Source organism: Triturus cristatus, chromosome 7, assembly GCF_964204655.1.
Source record: "Triturus cristatus chromosome 7, aTriCri1.1, whole genome shotgun sequence".
Taxonomy (NCBI): Eukaryota; Metazoa; Chordata; class Amphibia; order Caudata; family Salamandridae; genus Triturus; species Triturus cristatus.
The window spans coordinates 1791184551-1791193180 of NC_140590.1; positions in this window are offsets into that span (position 1 = coordinate 1791184551).

Consider the following 8630-nt stretch of genomic DNA (forward strand, 5'->3'; position numbering starts at 1 on the left):
TACATTATTGATAACTAGACACTCCTGGAAATCCAGGATGGGGTGACTTGACTGCCTCCCACCAGGTTCTGTTACCCAGAATCCCTTGCAAACCTAAAAAATTGTCAAAAAAAACACATTTTACCCACATTTCTGTGGTGGAAAGTTCTGGAATCTGCATGGATCCACAAATTTCCACCCACCCCGCGTTCCCCAAAGTCTTTAGATAAAAATGGTACCTCACTTGTGTTGGTCGGCCTAGTGCCCGCGACAGGAAACGGCGAAAAAACGCAACGTGGTCACACCTTAATTTCGCTGTGAAAAATGACCCTTTTTTGGCAAAGTGCCTAGCTGTAGTTTTTGAACAATAGATCTGCCGGCACCTAGGGAAACCTAGCAAACCTATACATTTTTGAAAACTAGACACACAGGGGAATCCAGGATGGGGTGACTTAGCTGCCTCCCACCAGGTTCTGCTACCCAGAATCCCTTGCAAACCTAAAAATGTTTCCAAAAAAACATATTTTCCCCACGTTTCTGTGTTGGAAAGTTCTGGAATCTGCATGGAGCTACAATAGTCTACCCACCCCGCGGTCCCCAAAGTCTTCCGAGTAAAATGATACCTCACTTGTGTGTGTCGGGTTAGTGCCCATTACAGGAAACGGCGCAAAGCGCAACGTGGTCACACCTCTATTTCGCAGTGAAAAATTACCCTTTTTTGGCAAAGGGCCTAGCTGTAGTTTATGAACCCTAGCTCTGCCGGCACCAAGGGACACAAACTGTTATACTTCAAATTTTTGCGGAGAATTTACATATCCCCTGAAAAAAACACATAAGATTGACCCAGATAGGCCCCATTGTTGCTTAAAATGTGGGGCTCCACATCCAGACTTCGCACACCTCACTTGGAATTGTGGCAAAATCAAAACCTACTGGGCAGCGATCTTTCGAACACTAGGGAAAATGGTGGAGGTGGAGATTTCACCCACCACTGAAGCTGCATTGTTGGGCTATGTGACTAATTTCCCAAAGGGGTTTCGGAAATTCATAGCCATTGTATTATTGTTGACAAAGAGAGAGATAGCAATTAAATGAGGTCGTAAAACTGCACCAACATTGAAGAGCTGGTTAAACAGCTTAGCGTATTGTAACACAAATAGTGATCTGTATGCCAGCACCTTCCCACAGTATTCCCGCCCGAAAGACATCTGGGGCCCCCTAAAAGGATATGTTGCAGCACCACACTCACCATCCACTTTGAAACAAGAATATGGGATAGTCCTTAGGAGAGCGGACTAGTCGGGGTATTCAACTTAATGCTAGCTGACCCATTAATAAATGAAGACTTGTTGCAAATTGATGTTATGTATGAACCAACGTAAAGAGGAGTATGTGTTATCCTCTTTAGGCTAATCAGTAACAGTTGTCTATTCTGTATGGCTTTAGTTTCTTACTTCTTTTTCCCATCTGAAACTGACATGTATTCCACAGTAAGTATTCATGGATCTACTGTATTGCATGTGAAACTGGTAAATAAAGTTACAAAAAAAAAAAGTAGTCCTGGACATCAAGACACAATCATCGGCACAAAGTAATGCTGGCACATTTCTGGAGCCTACCCTCGGAATATCAGCCTGCCGTTGGCTGAGATGATTTTCAAGGTCGTTAATATATAGGCAGAAAAAAAACGGTGCTAATATGCACACTTGTCGGACTCCAAAATTCATATTTATGGGGGCAGAGAGTTCCCCATTTGCTCCATATCTCACTTTGCCAGCTACATCTTGGTGAATATGAGCTAAAAAATAAATCAGCGGTAGATCTAAACACATGGCTTGCATTTTTTGCCAGAGTTTCCCTCTGTCTACTCAATCAAAAGCTGAAGTTAAGTCCAGGAATCCCAAATAAAGCAATCCTTGTTTTTGCAAGTATATATTTTCTTATGAGCAAGTGTGTGTTAAGAAACTACTCAACCCTTTCCAAGCCTCTCCTAAAGCCATATTGCATGTCAGATAGCTGATTACCCATGTCTCAATAAGACCCTATCCATTATCTTGCAAGTGCAATCTATCAGTGAAATTGCTTGATAGCACTTGGGATCCTCCCTGTCCCCTTTAGTCGAAATCGGTAGAGAAGTGCTCCACCCATCTCTCACGGGAGATAACATCAATACAACCATTATGATTCTCCTGAAAGGAGGGGGCATTTACACTCTTCCAGAAGAGTCTAGAGTCCTTCTTGGCAATTGCTTCATGGAGTTTCCCCAAGCCTCATGTCTAATGGTCAATTTATGACTAGCACAGGCTTGTTTGTATAGATGCCGACAGCTGCAGACTAATATATTGCCCCTTGGAGTTTGTTTCAGGGCCATTTTGAGATTAGTGTGAGTCTGTGTACAATTGTTATCGAACCATTTAAAGGCTCTATGTGTTGTTGGCCTCCTGCTCCCTGCAGTGCTAGGTTAATGGACCTAGTTATGTCAGCAAAGGCCAAAAGCATACAATTTGGGTTAATATAGTCTTTAGGCACTACTCTATTTGAGCCCTATATTTGGACGTTATCTGTTCCAGAATTTCATCTGGGTTTATAGATGACCATTTGCATAATATGCCCTTTATGATATGACATGGGATGTTATGTTGGTATCTTGTTATTTTTCATATTCTCGAATGCCACAAGGAGCGAGCGTGGAAAGTGATCACTTAGACATTCCTGTAAAATAGAAAAACGAACTGACTGAGGTATAAAATAGTCAGAAATGGCAATTAAATCAATGACGCTGCCTTTGCCGTATTAGTCAAGCCAAGCGCCACGTCGTAGCGAATCAGGGCTGCATTTGGCTTATGGTGGCTGACTGGCGGCAGAGATCAGTGAAGTGATAAGAATCACTTCATACTTCATACTTAATACGGTGAAGAATTCTCATTCCCAGCAGAATACACCTAATTGTTTGTCATTTGACACCTGACTGATACTTCAATGATCTACAAGTTACAATGCAGCCTTGAGCTCTCACGACGATGCACACTGTGTCCATGCATTTTGGTTTGGAATAGCATTTGCCACTCCAGCTCTTAACTCATCGTTCGCTTGACTGCTTACTGCCGACATGGCCACGAACCCTTGAGCATCTAGGAATCCCTTGGGCACTTGTAATTCACCTACAGGTTACTCAGCCTTTCCATCAATTGGACTGTAACCTTCAATCACTCTCCCCATGGCCTTGGGGTTGAGGTTCACCTACACCGTAGCAATTTCCAGATTATCGGCTTTCCATTTTGTTTATTTGTCCTGAAGAAGACCCTCGTTGACATCTTCAACTAATGTAGATTGTCATGGTCCAAACATCAACAGCTTTCTTGTCTATGCATTAGGTCTCCTAACGGATTCATTTATGTAATTCACTTATCAAGCTAGGGTGACCTTCATTATAATTGGACCTTGTTTTTCAGTATCCCTCTGTGTAATTAGTTGTACAGTATTTGTTCACCTTCTTTTTAAATACACATATTCTTTCACTTTGTCACCTTACTCACCATGTCACTATAATCACGTCCACATGCGCCGTTTTATAATTAAGTTAGTGGACAGCCTTCATGTCATGATAATTTTTGTTTTTGTTTCAAATTTTGCAAATATGAAGTAAAATATCTTTTATAATGAGATTAATTTGTTTTTTCTCTATTGTGTTCAAGTGCACGCAGTATTGCAATTACTTAATTTGCATTGGGTATTGAAAACCACAAATAAATTGTTTGACCAGACAGAACCAATTGTTATTTGTATCATACATGCCCAGGTTCTGAGGGATACTGGGTTACCCCATTGCTTTAGATATAGTTTATAAAAATAGCCTAGTGGAACTGCTGTAGTATTCCCCCTCAATGAGCTGTGCCAAGAAAGTGTTTCTAATAGAAAACTAACCAGATGCATGCTTCTAAAATTAATGACAACAAGTCACCAATGTCAGCCTTTGATTGTGACCCTACCCAGGAGACTCTCTGGACAATATTTATAATTCCAAATAAAGGCTCATAGTTAGGCCAATTTTGCTATTCTTGAAAGTGAGTGAATTACTTCACTGTTTAGTTATGTGGAATCTTGTTCCTTTTCTGAACATAGGAAAGAAATGGTTCTCAGTACTATGAACAGTGCTGTAGCTTCTGGTGGAAGAGGAAGAACTCTATTGGTGCATGCACTTGTTTTCAGTGGCATAACACTGGAAGAAGCAGCTTTTTCTGGCATTATAGTTCCTGAATTGATTTGTGCTCCCCCATGACTGTAATCCGAAAGGCTTTATGAGTCCCTATGTGGGTCAGGTTGAGTGGCCACCAAGTGACCCAGGGTTGAGATGTTATCTTGGTGACGTGCTGGTCGCTGTTATATTACTTGTCCCTGGTCTTGAGCCCTGCCAAAAGGGCAATTTTGCCTGGCCGATGGAAGGGTCAAATCGGTCAATGCTTTACCACTACCTCCCGTATTAGGTATATTTGCCATACAAAGCATGCTTGATGAAATCAGAGTCAATGCTATTAGGAATGGTGATGAGAGGGTTGAAAGAAGATTTCAATGTATTCTCTAGAATACTAACAATTTGAGTGTGTGTTATTGAGTCACTAATGCCTGTCTTTGATGGCTCCTTTACAAGGGTATCCCCTTTTGCTATTTTCTTCACTCTGCCCACTTTGGCAGCAGGAGGCTTTTTTGTGCTGCAGATAACCTATAACTTTGAGTATGTTTGGTAGAACTCTGCTTTCTTTAGTGGAGATGAGCACAGAGTTTCTGACTGGGGGCCTTTTGCTTCATTAGATTCAATCTCTGTAGAGCCCTGATAAACGCATGGATTTACTGATGCAGCTATTAGGTTATTGCCCTTTGCAAAGGGTGAGCAAGCAGTATCATTAGCATTAAAAGCTTCTGCATGAGGGCTCTTTGACAAAGCCTTGTTTGTGAACCCCAGCCTTTATTCCACACATTCAATCTCGTTGTTATTAGCCCCCATTGCCATATTCAAGAAGCTGGTAATTAAAGCTGCCAGATGCTCCTTTGCAGCAGGTATATCAGTCTTTCCCTTGCCCATTACTCTTACCTTTACTTCCAGCAATATCACAAGAAAATGGGTAGATAAATGACATCAGGAAAACTCCAATACCAGGCCAAGAGGGATGGCCAGGCCCGGCCTCTTTAGGCCGCTGACGGGCAGAGACGGGCCCACTCTTGGTGTTGTCTTCGCCCACACATGCACCCGGGCTGGTCCTGCGCAGCAGGAGCAACAGCAAATTTATAAGCAGCTCTGGGCTCGTAGAGCCAAGCAAGTCAGTGGCAAAGGCAGCAGGAGCCTATGGGGCCTGTAGTCTGCCCCTCCTGCTGGTATTGCAGGTGTCCCAGTAATTAGATTAGTAAGGGGGCTGGAAGGGTAATGTTAGGGAAACTTAGCCACATCAGTGGAATGGTTGAGCCTGACCTTCAAGAGAATTTTTCTCCATCTTGAATTTTGGAAGAATAGTGCTTTCTTGGGTAAGAATATGCCACAATTTGGAGGAAGTGGTCATACACCTGGGTGACACTCTGCATCCCATTGGTCAAGTGTGCACCCCCTGCTTGACATTGAGAAACTCTGAATACATATGGCAGAGTTGCCAAGCAACTCAGATAATTGCCATGAAAAATCAAGAGGAGAAGGACTGCCCTGCTGGAACCCCTGGTTTCCACCCCGAAATGATTACACTCATAAGGACTGCACCTGCTGCACACTTTGGAACAACAGCCCTAAGTACTTTGCTTTGTTTTTAAATGATTCAGGTGGTACTCCCTGGAAGTAACTGGTACAAATGAGTTGCAGGAGAGCCCTGCTTGAAACTAAAAAGAGCAGAAGGACTGTCCTGCTGAAACCCTGATCTGCATCAAAAGGATTGCACTCCGAAGGACTGTATCTGCTGTACAATCTGGAACTACAACCCTAAGGACTTTTGCCTCGCTTTCCAAGGATTAAGGAGTGGACTACCTGAAAACAACAGTTTAACAGAGGTCACCTACACCACCTTCACCAAGAAATCCTCATCTGGGAGTGTGTCCAGTGCTTTGTAAAAGTTTTGCCAAGGTGCATTGTGGGAATTGTAGTCCCAACATTCCAAGTACCATCTGTGAGACCCTATATCCCTGGATTGGTGTTATAGACACTTTGAACACCCAAGGAGACCTTCTGGAAGAGCTTCCAGACTTTTGTAAAAGTTCGGATCATTTTTTGTAAAAAGATCCATCAGCTGACCAGGTGCATTGTAAGAGTTGTAGTCCCAGACCCCAAGAGGCAAATCAGAGCATCTGAATCCTTCGCTGGTGCTGCCCCACTATTTAACCCCCGCAATCTCCCAAGCTATTTTGGACACAGAAGTGGAATTGTACCTATAATTGATCAATTATGTCTTTATTATCCCCCCCTTCTAATATGGTGACCATAATCACCGGGTTGCAGCTAGACTTATATTAGACACTCAGCGAGCATGTGCACGAGTCACTTCCTTATTCTCCTGCCTTGATACTACACACCACTGGGATTTGCTTCATATCGTTAGAGTCAAGCCATAGGCATGATACGCTGCCAAACACCGGACCAGGCATTGCACCTTAGTTTCTTACTTCCCACTACCACAGGCACAGCGGTTCCTGTTGATCGCATTAAATTTGGGGTTCGCTTTGATCAGGGCTGAAATCCCCCTCATTTAGGTCTTGTTGTTTGACTCTGGTTATTATATTTATTAAAATTCCTGATCCCGCTTAGATCACCTCTTTACCCACCTGGAACTCGATTGGGGACTTGGTACTTCTATCTCGCTAGCGCTTCAATCATTGTTTCCTGAAGGCCAGTGGCCGTGAGAGCCTGTGTTTTTCACCACGTGATTTCATTGATTCGTTCGGAATCACACAAAAAACAATTATTGATCTTGTCAGTGGAATATCTCCCCTTGGGCATTCTCAAGGGTGTTGGCATGTATACTCGCACTATGACATAGGTGTAGCATGCTCTCTCTTAATGACTATTTGGGATCAAAACATCGTCAACTTCTGTGTCTTGACTTGAATTGGTACATGCATATTTTCTTAAAAAGCTAAAATACTTTTATATATTGCGACTTAGAAACTGTATTACGTTGAAGTCCCGGAAATCTTGTGATTTCCATGGTTTTTGCCCACTCAATTGATTTCATTATTTCTTTAGGTTTGAACTTATATTTGATTAAATAAATAATTTAAATCACCATTCGGAGTTCAAATATATAGTCTTTCATTGTAAATTCTATATCTTATTAATTCATTTGTCTTCGTTTTTTTCTAATACGTATGTACACTCTAGGTCCCTCGTACCTTTGACTTTGACTTTGACTTTGTCCCGCTTCATCATGACTTTTTTAAAACTCTTTGAACTCTAATTGCTTCTAAGCACTAGTTTAACATTTAGGGGCCGATTTGATTCTGGTTGGATGGCCCTCTCAAAGCCATCCGTAGCCATACCTACTGACCAACTCGTTCCCGGAGCCGGTTCGTCCCAACGAGGAAGTACGATGCACGAATGCGTGCATTTCTCAAGCGACACGCACGCTCGGAATCGAGCAACATCTCCGGTACAAGCCGGCTCCGTAAACACCGAATGGACTCTCCCGGAACCATTATCATAGCAGTTTCAGGCCAGGCAAGTACGATGCGTACTTCCTCTGCACCAAACAGGTCGCCACCTCCAGGACGTCACAGCATCCGGAAAAGATGTATATCAGGTCTGATTCATGCCACAACACGAACACCGCATACGAGACGAAGCTGCCATGTATCCGATTGTGCATATCATCCCTAATCTGTAAGCCTATGACCGAATCAACAACTGGAACCGACGTGTAGGTCACAGACGTCAGACGTAAGTCAGACACACACCACACACAAAGACGTCACGTTCCAGCTAAAGCCAAAACACTCATAGGGGGTGGATGTCCATTCCCCCAGCACAATCCACCCAAAAGGGGGTGGATGTCCATCCCCAGCACAGTCAACCTGAAAGGGGATGTATGTCGATCCCCCACCACAGTACACCCCAGAGGGGATTTATGTCCATCCCCCCAGCATTGTCAACCCCAGATGGGGTGTATGTCCATCCCCCAGCATAGTCTACCCCAGAGGGGGAGGATGGCCATCGGCCCTGCCCAGTCCACCCCAGAGGGGGTGTATGTCCATCCCCCCAGCACAGTCCACCCCACAGGGGGTAGATGGCCATCCCCCCTGCATTGTTTACCCCAGAGGGGGTGTATGTCCATCCCCCAGCATAGTCCACCCCATTGAGGGTTCATTGTCCCTCCCCCCAGCATTGTCAACCCTAGAGGGGGTGGATGGCCATCCCCCAGCATAGTCCACCCCAGAGAGGGTGGATTTCCATCACCAGCACAGTCCACCACAGAGGGCGTATGTTCATCCACTCAGTATAGTCTACCCCATTAGGGGTTCATTGTCCATCCCCCAGCATTGTCCACCCCAGAGGTGATGGATGTCCATCCCCCAGCACAGTCCACCCCAAAGGGTGTAGATGGCCATCCCCCAAGCATTGTCTACCCCAGAGGGGGTGCATGTCCATCCCCCCAGCATAGTCCACCCGAATGGGGTTCATTGTC